The sequence below is a fragment of the Uranotaenia lowii genome, chromosome 2 (assembly GCF_029784155.1).
Source record: "Uranotaenia lowii strain MFRU-FL chromosome 2, ASM2978415v1, whole genome shotgun sequence".
Lineage (NCBI taxonomy): Eukaryota > Metazoa > Arthropoda > Insecta > Diptera > Culicidae > Uranotaenia > Uranotaenia lowii.
The window spans coordinates 208,577,022-208,591,673 of NC_073692.1; the positions used below are offsets into that span (position 1 = coordinate 208,577,022).

The 14,652-nt window shown below is 43.1% G+C and overlaps 1 protein-coding gene across 3 annotated transcripts in view; it reads left to right on the forward strand.

The window, feature by feature from the left end:
• LOC129750050 (platelet-derived growth factor receptor alpha) overlaps positions 1-14,652 on the forward strand; it is a 519,951-nt gene that overhangs the window by 172,873 nt on the left and 332,426 nt on the right. Inside the window, exons 1-2 of one of the 3 annotated variants that reach the window (XM_055745247.1) lie at positions 13,767-13,883; positions 14,324-14,410. The exons of 1 other annotated variant lie outside the window; for it this stretch is intronic. The gene's annotated coding sequence lies outside the window, so the exon portion shown is untranslated. Of the gene's footprint in view, positions 1-13,749; positions 14,411-14,652 lie in introns of those variants that run through there. One more of the 3 variants, XM_055745246.1, reaches the window with a different exon arrangement.

Genomic DNA, 14,652 nt, shown 5'->3' on the forward strand with positions numbered 1-14,652 from the left:
CTTGAATAATTATTGAGGTTTTCATTATACATTTTTAATTTTTTTAGAGCCTGAGTGCTAGGTGTTTGACTTTGGACTTGGCATGTTTATCTAAATTCTGAGTCTGAAATAGTGATCCAACCAGAATAATAGAATGTCGTTATTCTTAAAATTTGAAATCTTCATTCAAATATTATTTTAAGGCTTGAATTTGCTTTTCAATTAGTAGTAAACAAACCATTTGCAGCAAAACTATTTGACATGTAGCGCTAATTAGATTTCAGTTACGGAACTAACAAAAGGGTGATGATAGCAGATTTTTTACATGGCGGTAAGAACAAATTGTTTTCAAAATTCAAATTTTTCTGGTAACTGCCCATTTTCGGCCTGTAACAACGATTGAATTAGATAAGAAAATCATCAATTTACTTATTGAAATACTTCTTGCATAAGCATACAGAGTTTTTCATGATTTTTCCATCCAAATTCTATTTTGATTTCAGTTTCAGCTGTTCTGATAGGAATAGATTTTTGTGTTTTATGTTGAATTTTACCGTTGCTGAAACATTTAAATTGCAAATGGTACCTCTCGAATGTTACAGCTCAACCTTCGATGAATGGAAGAATATTCCAGTAAAATGCTTGTTTTCAAAACGATTTTCTCTATATTGCGTTTACGAATGATTTGGTACAATTTCTTATTTTTTGGATTTGGTGCCATGTATTTTATGTCATTTTTGTATTCGATTTCCCCGGCAACGATTTAATAATTTTAAATACCTATTTGTTCAGTAATGTGTAGACAATTTGGATTTTTATATCTTTATTTATTTTTAAATTTTTTTTGGATTGAATAATTTTAACAAACATTTACGTCACTTATTTAAATTTTAAGCATGTTAAACTCGGTTTTGTTTAATTTAATTAAACCATGTTAATCATGGTTTATCAGGATGGTTCTTCTTTTGTGAAGGAATAAAGTTTATGATCCTGCTTAGATCTGCAATGCATCAAAATCAAAAAGTGATATCCTAATCGATGATAGTTTATCGTACTTTCTTCAATTTCGGCAATAGAATTTCGATGCTCTCCAATTTATTCCCTCCGTTCGTCCACTCACGCAAATTTTTTTTTTGCTCTTGTTATCCAAATGCTTGTTATTGTTGCTTTTTATTTTTTGTGCAAAAAATTTTTTATCGAGATTCGGCGTAGATCTTAAATGTTTCCGAGAAATGTTAATTTTTTTAACTAATAAATGTTGCAGTTTATTATCTTACGAGTGATTCATCATTAATTCTAAGAAACTCCTTTATGCTCTAGACTAGAAAAAATATGATTTCGGGTAGGTTTTCCTCGCTGTGGCAATATGGAACAACACAGTTTTCCACAACCTAAAAAATAACATATATTAAATAATATCCGGCTTCTAAATCTATGAAAGATTGCGTAGTTCACTTTTTCTTACCTTATTCTGTAATCCAATCTTGATCAATTTTGGAATTTTCCCGATTGTTTTGAAAAAATACTATGTATCATGACGTTTCAATCCATAATATCACCCTTTTGATTACAGGGCCCCCTGAGAGTAGTTTCGAGCTGCAAATCGCCAATCAAAACAATCTCAATAGATTCGCGATGTGACAACTAGGGGCGCTGCAGTAAATGAAAAGATGCGACCAGATTCTATGTGAAACAGACTTTAAAAGGTATACACTGATCTGTAAAAAAATTGGGTTTTCAAGAAATTCCCGTCTTTTGCCCACATTTTCTCACATTTTCTCGGTTTTGATTTGAAATTTCCGTTTTTTCGGTTTTCCCGGTCCCATTTTCGATTCCCGGTTTTCCCCGGTTTTCCCGGTTCGCTGGCCAAACTGCATTGAAACATCTTTTATGAGTCTTAGAAAATTTCAATGTTTTTTAAGGCCGAAACAAATTTGAAATACTTTTTTGTAACTTAAAGTTAAGACATCACGAGGGAGGGAAGGTGGAGGGTGATGTTTTATTTAAAAAATTATCCATTTGGATTATTTATGGCCCACGATTCCCCGCCATTTTGAAAATACTTTTTCAAAACTGTCAGAACTTGTGGAAAATTCTCTATTAAAAAAAAGTCTTATGATACGTTAGAAATGTAGAAAACCCTTCTATTTTTCTTTTTAATTTAAGCTTTCAAATAATATAGATTCGCAGACGTACAGACGGTTTCCATAGTTGGTGATACTTACTTATTTCTGGTTCTGACTATTTCAAAATTATTTTTGGAGTATGCAGGAGCATGAAGTTGCTAGTTGAACCTTAAGAGTATCAAACTAACATTCCTTCCTTTTTCCCCATTGACTACTAGGACGTGGCCGGCGCCGTTATTAATCATTTCAAAAGCGGAGAGCATGAGTTTTGTACATTGAGAATGAACTGCTAATCCCAAGCACCATTCTTTTGGACTTTGTGCAGAATTGATGGCCTCGATTAATCACGGAGTAGCAACCATTGGCGACGTGGAACTTGTTCTGCTTAGCCACGCCAGCGATCATGGCATTCGAAATTCGCATGAATTGTTAAAAAAATAACAAAAAATCATCTTTTCTCTTGAAGTACGTAATTAAATAGCATTACCATCCCCCGAAACAATTAAATAGCATTTCGAGTTCAATGATTTAAGGTGGATATGAGTAGTCAAACAAGCTAAGCTAATTTAAGCTTTCAAATAAAGAAGTTATGGAGCAAATACAAAAGTGGCCCATGGTACCCCACTTTCACCTTTATAATTTCCGTTTTATACAATTTGACTTTCACTCTTTAAACTGTTTGAATTTTCGAAGAATTTAAATTTTTTTTTCAATACAATGCCCTAAACTTTATTTATTCTCTTCTTCGGGATTTTAGGACAAATCGAAAGGGGTGGGGAGATTTACATTAGAAGAATTTGGAATTTGTTCTTGCCTTATAATTTTTTAAATTTAAGAATTTTCATTTATTCATACATTCGATAATGTATAAATAAATTGGGCTCCAATGAAAATTTGACCAATATCCCGGATCTTCTGGTAGAAGAAAAGTCATCCAATTTGGTTTTCGCATCGCTGTATCTCATTATTCAATGAATCGATTTTCTAAACTCATATTTTGGATTAAATGATTTGAATGTGCACTTTGAGTCATATTGATCCGAACAGCATTGGAAACTTCAACGAATCGTATGTAACCAAAATGAAGTGTCTTCTTCAGAACATGCTGACACCTAGTCATTTTCATGAACGTGAACGCTCAAAACGAGTTCCACGATCACAGCTGTACTTCCATTTATTAATGGTACAAAATAATAAGGAAAATGATCGCTGAACCGTGAAAAATGGCATGTTAAAGGTTGAGTTAGGGCAGGAATAACTTCAACACTCGAACGAGTCCCGTCGTCTAAGCTGCTTACGGACGCTAATAAACACTCCTCGGTATAATTTGCGCTCATTACAGAGTAATCCGTTTATTTTTGAATTCGTCCTATAGATTCAATGATATTTGTGAAGATTTTTTATTGACATGCTTCCGATTCCAATAAAGCTTCCATTAAACGATGACAAAGTTCAAGTTGTTTTTCAATAATTAAAAAAAAATAAGAATGTTGAATTCCCGCTCAACTTCTCAGATAATTTCAAACGCTCAAATTGCCGAGCAATTGATACTCATGTTGACAAGAAATTTTACAATGTTGCAACAGAACCAGAAATGATTCTGGAAAAAAAAAATCATTGAAGTGTATCGAGCTTCTCAATTCCTGATAGATATTACGTGTCAATCATTATAAGTTTGTTGAACGGTTGAAAGAAAGAAAAAAAAAACAAACAAGAATAAAAATATACGGATGCCATCTGATTGGTTTATCCCCATGGGATACTGGCAAATGTACTCTTCCGATCAGTTTACAATTCCTTCAATGTGCTCAAGCTGTCAGCATTTCTGGAGAAAAGGTCATAAAAGTACCTCTATCTCAATCCACAGTGGAACACTTTTGATGTAAACATTACTTTTTAAAATTGATTCGGCATCGATGCCATTCCACCCGCTATTAGGTTTAGATAACTTTTATTGCTTGCATAGGTACAAGGAAGCAATTTTAAACATTTGCGTTTGTTTTCTTCTAGCAGAATCAGAAAACGGGGCCATTAATGTTTGCTGAATCACCTGGAGGAGGTGGTGAGAATACTCTTGATGGGCTAATTTTGCCGGTCCTAGAGATTCCCGCCGAATCGTTTTGATAAGACGGTCTTGTTTGGCCATTTCGCCACCCCAAGACAAGTGAGAAGTGATGATGATGATGATTATCATTGATAGAATCGTTCAGTTCATAGTGACACTAAGAAAACGTTCGGTTTTATCTTTATGTTCTCTTTTATGTTCTCCAGGTCTGGGGCGGCTCAAACAGCGTCTGTCTCGCAGCGAGCGGCTGAATTTATGAAATGCGGCTCCCGCCAGCTAAGTCCAAGATGGCAGCCCCATCGCAGGATAGGGACTTTAGGCTAGCAACCTACAGCTCCCGATTGAAAGAATTGTTACGGAATCCGAAAGAAATTACCGACCTGGAACTTTGGCGACGACTTTTAGCATGAAAACACGGACACGAATTGGAACTTGGAATGTTTTAACCCTTGCCCAACAAGGCAAGCTGGCTCAACTTGCTAGAGAAGCTAGCCGCCTCAAGCTTGAAATTCTGGGACTGAGCGAAGTCCGTTGGCCTAATACTGGAGAACACAAGACTCAATCCGGGCAAGTCCTGCTTTACTCTGGCATACGAGGAGAACATGCTACTCGGGAACGAGGAGTTGGTTTCCTGTTAAGCCCGCAGGCCTACGCGGCCCTCATTAGATGGGAACCGATAAACGAAAGAATAATCCAAGCCAGATTTAGAACACGGGTTAGATACCTTACAATGGTCCAGTGTTATGCGCCAATTGACGTTGCCGACTTGCAGGAGAAAGAGCAGTTTTACAGTCAACTGAACAGCGTGGTAGAGAAAATTCCGAAGGGCGACATTCAAATCCATTTGGCGACTTCAACGCAAAGATTGGCTCCGACAATCAGGACCTTGAGCGCATCATGGGGCGCCATGGCCTAGGACAGATGAGCGAACACGGAGAGCTGTTTGTAGAATTTTGTGGCAACAACAACATGGTGATCGGTGGATCGCTCTTCCCCCATCGACCAGCACATAAGGTCACTTGGGTATCCCGAGATGGCCGAACAGAAAATCAAATTGACCACATCTGCATCAGCCGAAAATGGAGAAGGAGCCTTCTTGATGTCCGCAACAAACGAAGCGCCGACATTTCATCTGACCATCACCTCGTCCTTGGTGTGAAACGACTAAGAGTTGCGCGTGTCCAACGGCGCGAGGAGAAAGTCGGGTGTTGATACGACGTCCGCCGATTGGAGAATCCAGAGGTGAAAAGGGCATACGTTGAACAGCTAGAATCCCGAGCCTCGGAATTGCCGACAGACGGAACAGTCGAAGAACAGTGGTGTGGAATCAAGAATGCCTTTATCACGACGAGCCATGGTACTCTCGGTAAAGTTTGTGGAAGAAGAAGTGAATGGATGTCGGATGAAACTTGGAGGATGGTCGATGATCGGAGAAAGGCGAAAGTCGGAATTGAGCAGGCATGTACCGGGTCAGCCAAAGCAGCCGCCCACTTACGATATGCGGAGCTGGAAAAGGCAGTTAAACGAGACAAGAGAGCCTGGACGAACTCCCTAGCCGAAGAGGGAGAAAGAGCCGCCGCCAATGGAGATATCCGATTACTTTATGACATTTCTCGCCGCCTCAGTGGTGCAAGGACTAATGCAAGAATGCCGCTGAAAGACCGAGCAGGTCAGTTATTGACCGATCGAACAGATCAGCTCAAACGATGGACTGAGCACTTTGAACAACTCTTCCGAGTCACGAATAGCGATGGCCAACAGAACCCGCAGCTCGAGGCGCCTACAGTAAGTCGCATAAATGGCGTCAACTCGGAAGCGCCTTCGCTGGTTGAAATAGAAGCGGCAATCAAAAACATGAAATCCAACAAAGCACGTGGGATCGATTGCATCACTGCTGAAATGCTGAAAGCCGACCCTGCCCTGTCAGCACAAATGTTGCACCGTCTTTTCGCTGACATCTGGGATACTGCAACATTCACTGCCGACTGGATGCAGGGTATCCTCGTAAAGGTCCCGAAAAAGGAGACCTGACGGAATGCGGTAACTGGCAAGGCATAACGTTGATCTGTACAACCCTCAAAGTACTCTGCAAAGTGATTCTGAACAGGATCCAGGAGAAAGGCTAGTGAAGTAGACAATGTGCAACTCGAGACCCCATACACCCAACCCTCGGGTAGTGGTCATATCACCTCTTGTCTGCAACTCCGATTCTCTACCTCCCCGTGGTACTAGCTGGGGTGCGAGCAACCTTAGCGGAGATCGGGTACCCAACCCCGGTGGATGCTTTGGTCGCATGCAGAATGAGTTAGGGGGCTTCGTACGCGTCTGTTCTCCATGTTAGGGGCGGCGTGCGGAGTGCAACAACGTCCTGGTGGTGTTCGGGACCCAAAACAGCAACATCACGACGGTCCTCCTGCGAGATAGTGGGGTTAGCTGCGGGCCTTGCGAGCCTGTGACTACTAAAAAAACATAAGCAACGAATAACGAACAACAAATTTCGGATGGAAATCGGCAAAGACCCACGCGACGAAAAGGGACTAGCGATTGGAAACTTGGAACATGGAACTGCCGATCTCTAAATTTTGTGGGCAGTACCCACGTGCTCTCCAACGAATTGAAGAGCCGCAAATTCGACATCGTAGCGCTGCAGGAGGTATGCTGGAAGGGCTCCACGGTACGAACGTATCCAGATGGTCGTGCCATCTACCAGAGCTGCGGCAACACACACGAGCTTGGAACAGCTTTTATAGTGATGGGAAAGATGCAAAAGCGCGTGATCGGGTGGTGGCCGATCAACTCACGAATGTGCCGGTTGAGAATCAAGGGCCGGTTCTTCAACATCAGCATTATCAACGTGCACAGCCCTCACCTCGGAAGTACCGGTGACGACAAAGACGAATTTTACGCGCAGCTGGAGCGTGAATACGACCGTTGCCCAAAACATGATATCAAGATCGTCATCGGGGATTTCAATGCTCAGGTCGGCCAGGAGGAGGAATTTAAACCGACAATTGGAAGGTTCAGCGTGCACCAGCTGACCAACGAAAACGGCCTCAGACTTATTGATTTCGCCGCCTCCAAACGAATGGCCGTACGTAGTACTTTTTTTCAGCACCGCCTCCCACACAAGTACACCTGGAGATCACCGTACCAAACGCAATCACAGATCGACCACGTTTTGATCGACAGCCGGCACTTTTCGGACATCATCGACGTCAGATCCTGTCGGGGCGCCAACATCGAGTCGGACCATTATCTGGTGATCGTGAAGATGCGCCCAAAACTCTCCGTAGTGAACAACAAGCGAAACCGGCGCCCGCCTCGGTTAAACATCGCGCGACTGAAGCAACCTGAGGTCGCGGCAGACTACGCACAATCGGTCGAAGCAGCGCTGCCGGCAGAGGGCGAGCTTGACGAAGCCCCTCTCGAGGACTGTTGGGATACCATCAAAACAGCCATCAACAGTGCGGCGGAGAACGTCATCGGTTATGTGGAGCGATCTCGACGGAACGACTGGTTCGACGAGGAGTGTAGGAGGGTGATGGACGAAGAAAATGCCGCGCGGGCGGCAGTAGTGCAAAGAGGCACCCGTCGAAATGTGGAAAATCACCGACAGCGGAAGAGGCAGCGAGTCCGACTTTTTCAGGAGAAAAAGCGCCGCCTGGAGGAGAAGCTCCAGGAGCTGGAGCAGCTGCATCGTTCCCAAGAAACACGAAAGTTCTATCAGAAACTCAACGCATCCCGCAAAGGCTTCGTGCCGCAAGCCGAAATGTGCCGGGATAAGGACGGGGGTATCCTGACGGACAATCGTGAGGTGATCAAAAGGTGGAAGCAGCACTTCGATGAACACCTGAACGGCGCACATGCAGGAGATCAAGACGGTGGGGGAAGGTACATCGCCGGCGTAGCCAACGACGAAGAGGAGCCACTCCCAACGATGAGTGAAGTTAAGGAAGCCATTCGCCAGCTGAATAGAAACAAGTCGGCTGGGAAGGATGGCATCGCAGCTGAACTCATCAAAATGGGCCCGGACAGGTTGGCCGATTGCCTACATCGGTTGATAATCCGGATCTGGGACATAGAACAGCTACCGGAGGAGTGGAAGGAGGGGGTAATATGCCCCATCTACAAGAAGGGCGACAAATTGGACTGTGAGAACTACCGAGCGATCACTGTCCTCAATGCCGCATACAAAGTGTTGTCCCGAATCCTACTCCGCCGCCTAACGCCACAAGCAAACAGATTCGTGGGAAGTCATCAGGCCGGCTTCATGGAGGGACGGTCTACGACGGACCAGATATTCACATTGCGGCAAATCCTCCAAAAATGCCGTGAACACCAAGTCCCTACGCATCATCTATTCATCGACTTCAAAGCCGCATACGACACGATCGACCGTAACGAGCTATGGAAAATCATGGACGAGAACGGCTTTTCCGGGAAGCTGATCAGACTGATCAAGGCGACGATGGATGGAACGCAGTGCTGTGTGCGGATTTCGGGTGAATTGTCGAGTTCATTCGAATCCAGCAGGGGGCTTCGACAAGGTGATGGTCTATCCTGCATGATGTTCAACGTGGCGCTAGAAGGTGTTATTCGACGAGCGGTGGGCGAAATGCGGGGCACGATTTTCAACAGATCCAGTCAACTTATCTGCTTTGCCGATGACATTGATATAGTCGGCAGATCATCTGCGGCGGTGGAGGAGATCTACCGCAAACTGAAACGCGAAGCAGGAAGGATTGGGTTGATGATTAATACGTCCAAGACGAAGTACATGCTGGCCTGCGGATCCGAGACCGACCGAACCCGCTTGTCCAGTAATAACAAGGTCACGATCGACGGCGACGAGCTGGAGATAGTCGAAGACTTTGTCTATCTCGGCTCACTGGTGACCGCAGACAATGACACCAGCCGTGAGATCCGGAGGCGAATTATCAGCGGAAGTCGTGCCTACTATGGACTCCACAAGCAACTGCGGTCGAGAAGACTTAGCCCTCGCACGAAGTGTAACCTGTATATGACGCTCATTAGACCGGTTGTTCTCTACGGGCACGAGACATGGATATTGCTCGAGGAGGACCTGCGTACACTCGGAGTATTCGAGCGACGAGTGTTAAGAACCATCTTTGGCGGCGTACAGGTGAACGGATTGTGGAGGCGAAGGATGAACCACGAGCTCGCGCGCCTCTACGGCGAACCCAGTATCCAGAAGGTGGTGAAGGCTGGCCGGATACGCTGGGCGGGACATGTTGCGAGAATGCCGGACGACTGTCCTGCAAAACAGGTGTTCGCTACGAATCCGGTAGGAACAACACGAGCGGGGGCGCAACGAGCGAGATGGTTAGACCAAGTGGAGCGTGATCTGGCGAACGTGGGGTGCCCGAGAAATTGGAGAACGGTTGCTATGAACCGAGTGAATTTTAGGAATTATGTTCGTCAAGTTATGTCGTGAGACGGAATACTATGTAAATAAAATAAAAATAAAATAAGATCCAGGAGAAAATTGACGCTTCACTCCGACGGCAACAAGCTGGATTCCGGATCGGACGATCATGTGTGGACCACATCACAACGCTACGAATCATACTGGAACAAATCAACGAATTCCAGGACTCTCTTCTGCTGGTTTTCGTTGATTTCGAAAAAACATTTGACCGACTGAACCATGAAAACATCTGGGCGGCTCTAAGGCGACGAGGGGTCCCAGAGAAACTAGTCCATCTCATCGAAGCACAATACGAGGCATTTTTGTGCAAGGTCTTGCACAACGGTGTCTTGTCTGAACCAATCCCGGTAACTGCTGGAGTGAGACAAGGATGTATTTTATCACCGCTACTTTTTCTCATCGTAATGGATGAGATTCTGATTGGATCGATCGACTGTGCACCGAACCGAGGATTGCCGTGGAATCCTTCAACAATGGAGCAACTGAACGACCTTGACCTGGCTTATATATAGTTTTGCTCGCCCAAACACAACCGGATATGTAGAGCAAATTCGACGACCTCACCGAAAGTTCCAAGGCAGCAGGTCTCAAAGTCAATGTCGGAAAAACCAAGTCGATGGAGATCAACACAGGAGATCCCTCCAGTTTCATGGTAGCTGGGCAACAAGTTGAGAGTGTGGAGTGCTTCCAGTATCTTGGTAGTCAGATAACGCCTAAGGGTGGTACCAGGAAAGACATCGAAACCCAACGACATCAGAAAGGCCCGATTTGCGTTTGCGAGTCTCCGAAACATCTGGCGGTCACGCCAGATGTTTCAGAAATGGTCCATTCTGGGAAACAAATTTCTGGTAAATGGTGCATTCTGGGGATTTTTTCTGGGAAATGGTTAATTCTGGGGTTTGATTTGGGGTATTTGTCATTCTGGGAAAAAATCATTCTGGGCAAAAGTTTTCGGGTAAATGGGATACGGACTCCGTGGGTAACTAAAGAACTACGGCAACTGAAGACAGCTAAAAAACGCTGCTACCTGAATTATCTTAATCGGCTACAGCGAAACTTCAAGACCAGTCCGAAAAATTTTTGGAAGCACGTGAAAAATCAGCGGAAGAAACAGGGCTCCCGTCCCACATGTTTCTGGACAACAACACAGCTGATTCCGACCCCGAAATATGTGAGCTCTTCGCCAGGAAATTCTCAAGCGTCTTTACAACTGAGGGCATTTCTTCAGAGCAACTAGCCAGGGCTGTCCGAAATATTTTACCTCTAGGTTCATCTTTGAATGGATTCCTAATTGAAGATGTAGCCATCTTGAAAGCGACAGCAAAGTTGAAAAATTCAACCTTTACGGGTCCGGACGGTATACCAGCAACTTTTTTAAAGCGTTTTATGCCACTTTTGCTGACCCCCATCAAATATATTTTTCAACCATCGCTGGACAACGCAATTTTTCCCTCACTGTGGAAGGAAGCTCATATGTTTCCTGCCCGCAAAAAAGGGGACAAGCGAGATGTTAGCAACTACCGTGGGATATCAGCTCTATGCGCGATATCCAAACTCTTTGAACTGGTTGCTATGGATCCTATTTTCTCGTTCTGCAAGCCTCACATTTCCAACGACCAGCATAGATTCATGCCTAAACAATCCACAACTACCAACTTACTGAGCTTCACATCTTTCGTTCAAGTCTGCTTTGCCAGGTAGACCCCAACTGACTCCTGCCCCCTCAGGTGTGCCCCAAGGAAGTCATTTAGGACCGATAATTTTCGTAATCTACTTCAATGACGCACTCTCGCTTCTTGACGGCGCAAACTCGCTTATGCTGATGACCTGAAACTTATTCACACCATAAACAACCAAGACGACATCGACTTTTTACAGCAGCAATTTTCCGTATTTGCTCACTGGTGCGACATTAACTGCCTGCAGTGTTCGGCATTAAAGCGCTAATTGCTAATTTGTCTGCTCCGTTTTTGTTAGATAATTATCGTTTTCATTAATTTTTTTCACCAAACTTTTGTGCCAGCAGATAGACAAACGTCACCACAAGTAATCAGTCAAGTAAGAATGCTGATGCATGCTTTTTTCTAGTGTCTGGCGTTAAATCGCTAATCGCTAAATAAGTCCGCTACTTTGTTGTCGACAAATTTGTTTTATTACGGGATTTCAGTTGAAAAAATGGATAAACAAACATTACTAGGTGCAATTATTCAAGCAGCAATGCTGATAAATGTTATTTTCTATAAAGTGATGGAGTTTTTTGAGCCGGAAGTTCTCCAGAAATAAAGTTAAAAAATAAATATCAATATAAAAATGTAGCGGACTAACTAGCGAATAGCGTTTTAATGCCGACCTCTGACTGCCTGCCGTTGAACCGCAGCAAATGCTCGGTTATATCATTTTCCCGTAAGCGGCTCACTCTTCATGCTGAGTACATCCTTGGAAGCGATACCATCACCCGAGTCGAACATATCAACGATCTAGGAGTTATCCTCGATCAACGGCTGGAGTACAAGACTCACACGAACTATGTTGTTGACAAAGCTTCTAGAAACCTTGGATTCCTGTTTCGCATGGCCAAAGACTTCAAAGACGTGTACTGCCTTAAAAGTCTTTATTGCTGCATAGTTCGTTCCATCCTCGAGTACGCATCAGCTGTCTGGTGCCCCTTCTATCAGAACGGAGCTGAACGAATCGAGGCTATCCAGCGGCGCTTCTTGCGGTATGCCCTATGTCACTTGAATTGGCACGATCCGTTTTGTCTGCAAGCTACGAAAATCGTTGCCGCCTCATAGACTTGGATATACGCTTCAAGTGACATCGAGAATAGACTCTCCCGCGCTGCTGGAGGCTGCCCCTCTTAGTGTACGACCTCGAGGATTAAGAAACCAGCATTTGCAGCTTTACGTTCCCATTCGTCTGAACAACTATGGGGCCAACAGCGCTTTTGTCGTTTGCTTGTGTATGCTTAAAAACTTTTAATCGTTTTTCTGAGCATTTTGACTTTGACGTTTCGAGAAATGTGTTCCGAAGGAGAATATTAGACGTGTCCAGAACTGTGTCGAATGGATTTTAATTTTAGGAAGTTGTTTAGAATTAAGTTATCATTTGGATCAACATGTGTTCCGTTGATTTTTTATACAAAGAAACAAATAAACATAAACAAATCCTTTTATACATATTGAACTTAAAAATGAAAGATACTGTGTTATTTTAATAAACAAATTCTCGATTTACTCGCAACTTAGACCACTTTATGATCTGAACACCCTTTAGAATGTATGCTTCTCCAAAATGCCATTAATCATTCAATTAAAATCAATTTCATATTTGTATAAGTTGGTAATAATACGCAAAAAACTCAAGCACAATGCATGTAAGAAAACTTGTAGTGCGAAAAAGTTGAAGTCAATCCGCTCATCCATAGTTTATTACGATATTCATTGAACAAGTTTTTCTGTAAACTTTATAGATATAGGTGGTACTTTTTATTTGGAAATTTAAACTCTATCGAGTATATACAAGCATTCGTTATGAGGTGAATCCGTGCAGTCATGAAAAATTTGTTTTGTTTCAAAAAAATGTGTCATATAACCTTGTTGAGAAGAGAGACAACGATGGACACGATGGAAAATTATGTTGACTTTGAAATTCGCTTCGATGGCGTCATCGGAGACACACCTTTCTTATGCCGATGAGGGAATACATGCTCAACGCCCTACGTGAATAGATATTTGTCCTCACTTTTGTTCAATCTCCTGGGAGGGCTCACAGAGCAATTACCTGATATGACATAATACAGATAATACTGTAAGTAGGGCTGATTATACAATAACAAAAAGCAATGTTGACAAACATGGAAATTAAAATCAAGATTTCTATCTGGTTCAATATATGGAAGGCATATCAAGTTGTAACTCATTGTAGTCAACATGTTGCTCTCCGATGTTGATGACGAAGACCGGTGATAAAATGTTTGATAAGAGCGTACGTTTCGTATCCCACCCGAAGACGATGGCAATGATTGATGATGGTTGGGTGGGTTGAATTGGGCGGCATCATGGCGTGGCTGATAGCAAGAAATGTGAACCTTCGGCAGTCCTGGAACCTTCTGTCAGTAGCGCTTCAGCAGCCGGACCTGTTGGATGTGCTCCGGTTGACCGGTCTTTTTGGATACTGTGGACACTCGCTACTGATAACTGAACGCTGATATCAACAGTCTTGAAGGCGCGTCTAGATCGGAAATGAAAAGTTGTGTTTGTGGTGGGTGAGCTTTTATTCTACAATTACGCCCTCGTCTGGGTCAAGTTAAGTGCACGTGGAAGCGAAAATTCTGTAGGAAATTTTTATCCATGTCAACGATACACGTCGAATGTCCTTAGGAAATGTGACGGAAAAATTGTTCTCGATTTCTATGGAGTGTTTGCAAGTTGGGGGCTTGTAGAAATCTCGTACGAAAGAATTCGAAAACTTTCAGTGCCGGTTCAGTAAGAAAGTAAAAACGTGGAATGTTCTAGTGTGGAGGGAAAATAAACAACAATTTTGGTTGTGGGGAGTATCTGGTTGTTGAAAATTTGAGCCAATTAAAAAGGAAGAAAAAAAATCGGGAAGCATACAGAAAGTACCGGGGCTTTCGAATGTTGTCTTTATTTTTTTTACTGGGTTTATCTTAATCCACGCAATTTGATGTGATGATACTGCTTCCAGGAGAAATCCATTGTCACTTATTGCATTGCAAATTTACGATGTTTGCCGAAGGAACCAGGAAGTAATAAAAAAATTGGATTCTGTGAGGTGAGTTTAAAAAAAATACAATCATGAATCAAAACGAAATGCTCAAGTTCAATGGGATTTGTGGGGGTCTTTCAATCTTTTGTCCAAGCTTATGTTTTTCTTACCAATGGAAGGTTCAAATAAGCAACAATGAAAAAACGGAAACAGTTAAATTTTCACCATTTTCTGATACAAAAAAAATCTGGTCATTCAGTTTGGTTCATTAATCTTGGAGGAGGCGATGACGACGACGCAAGACAAAC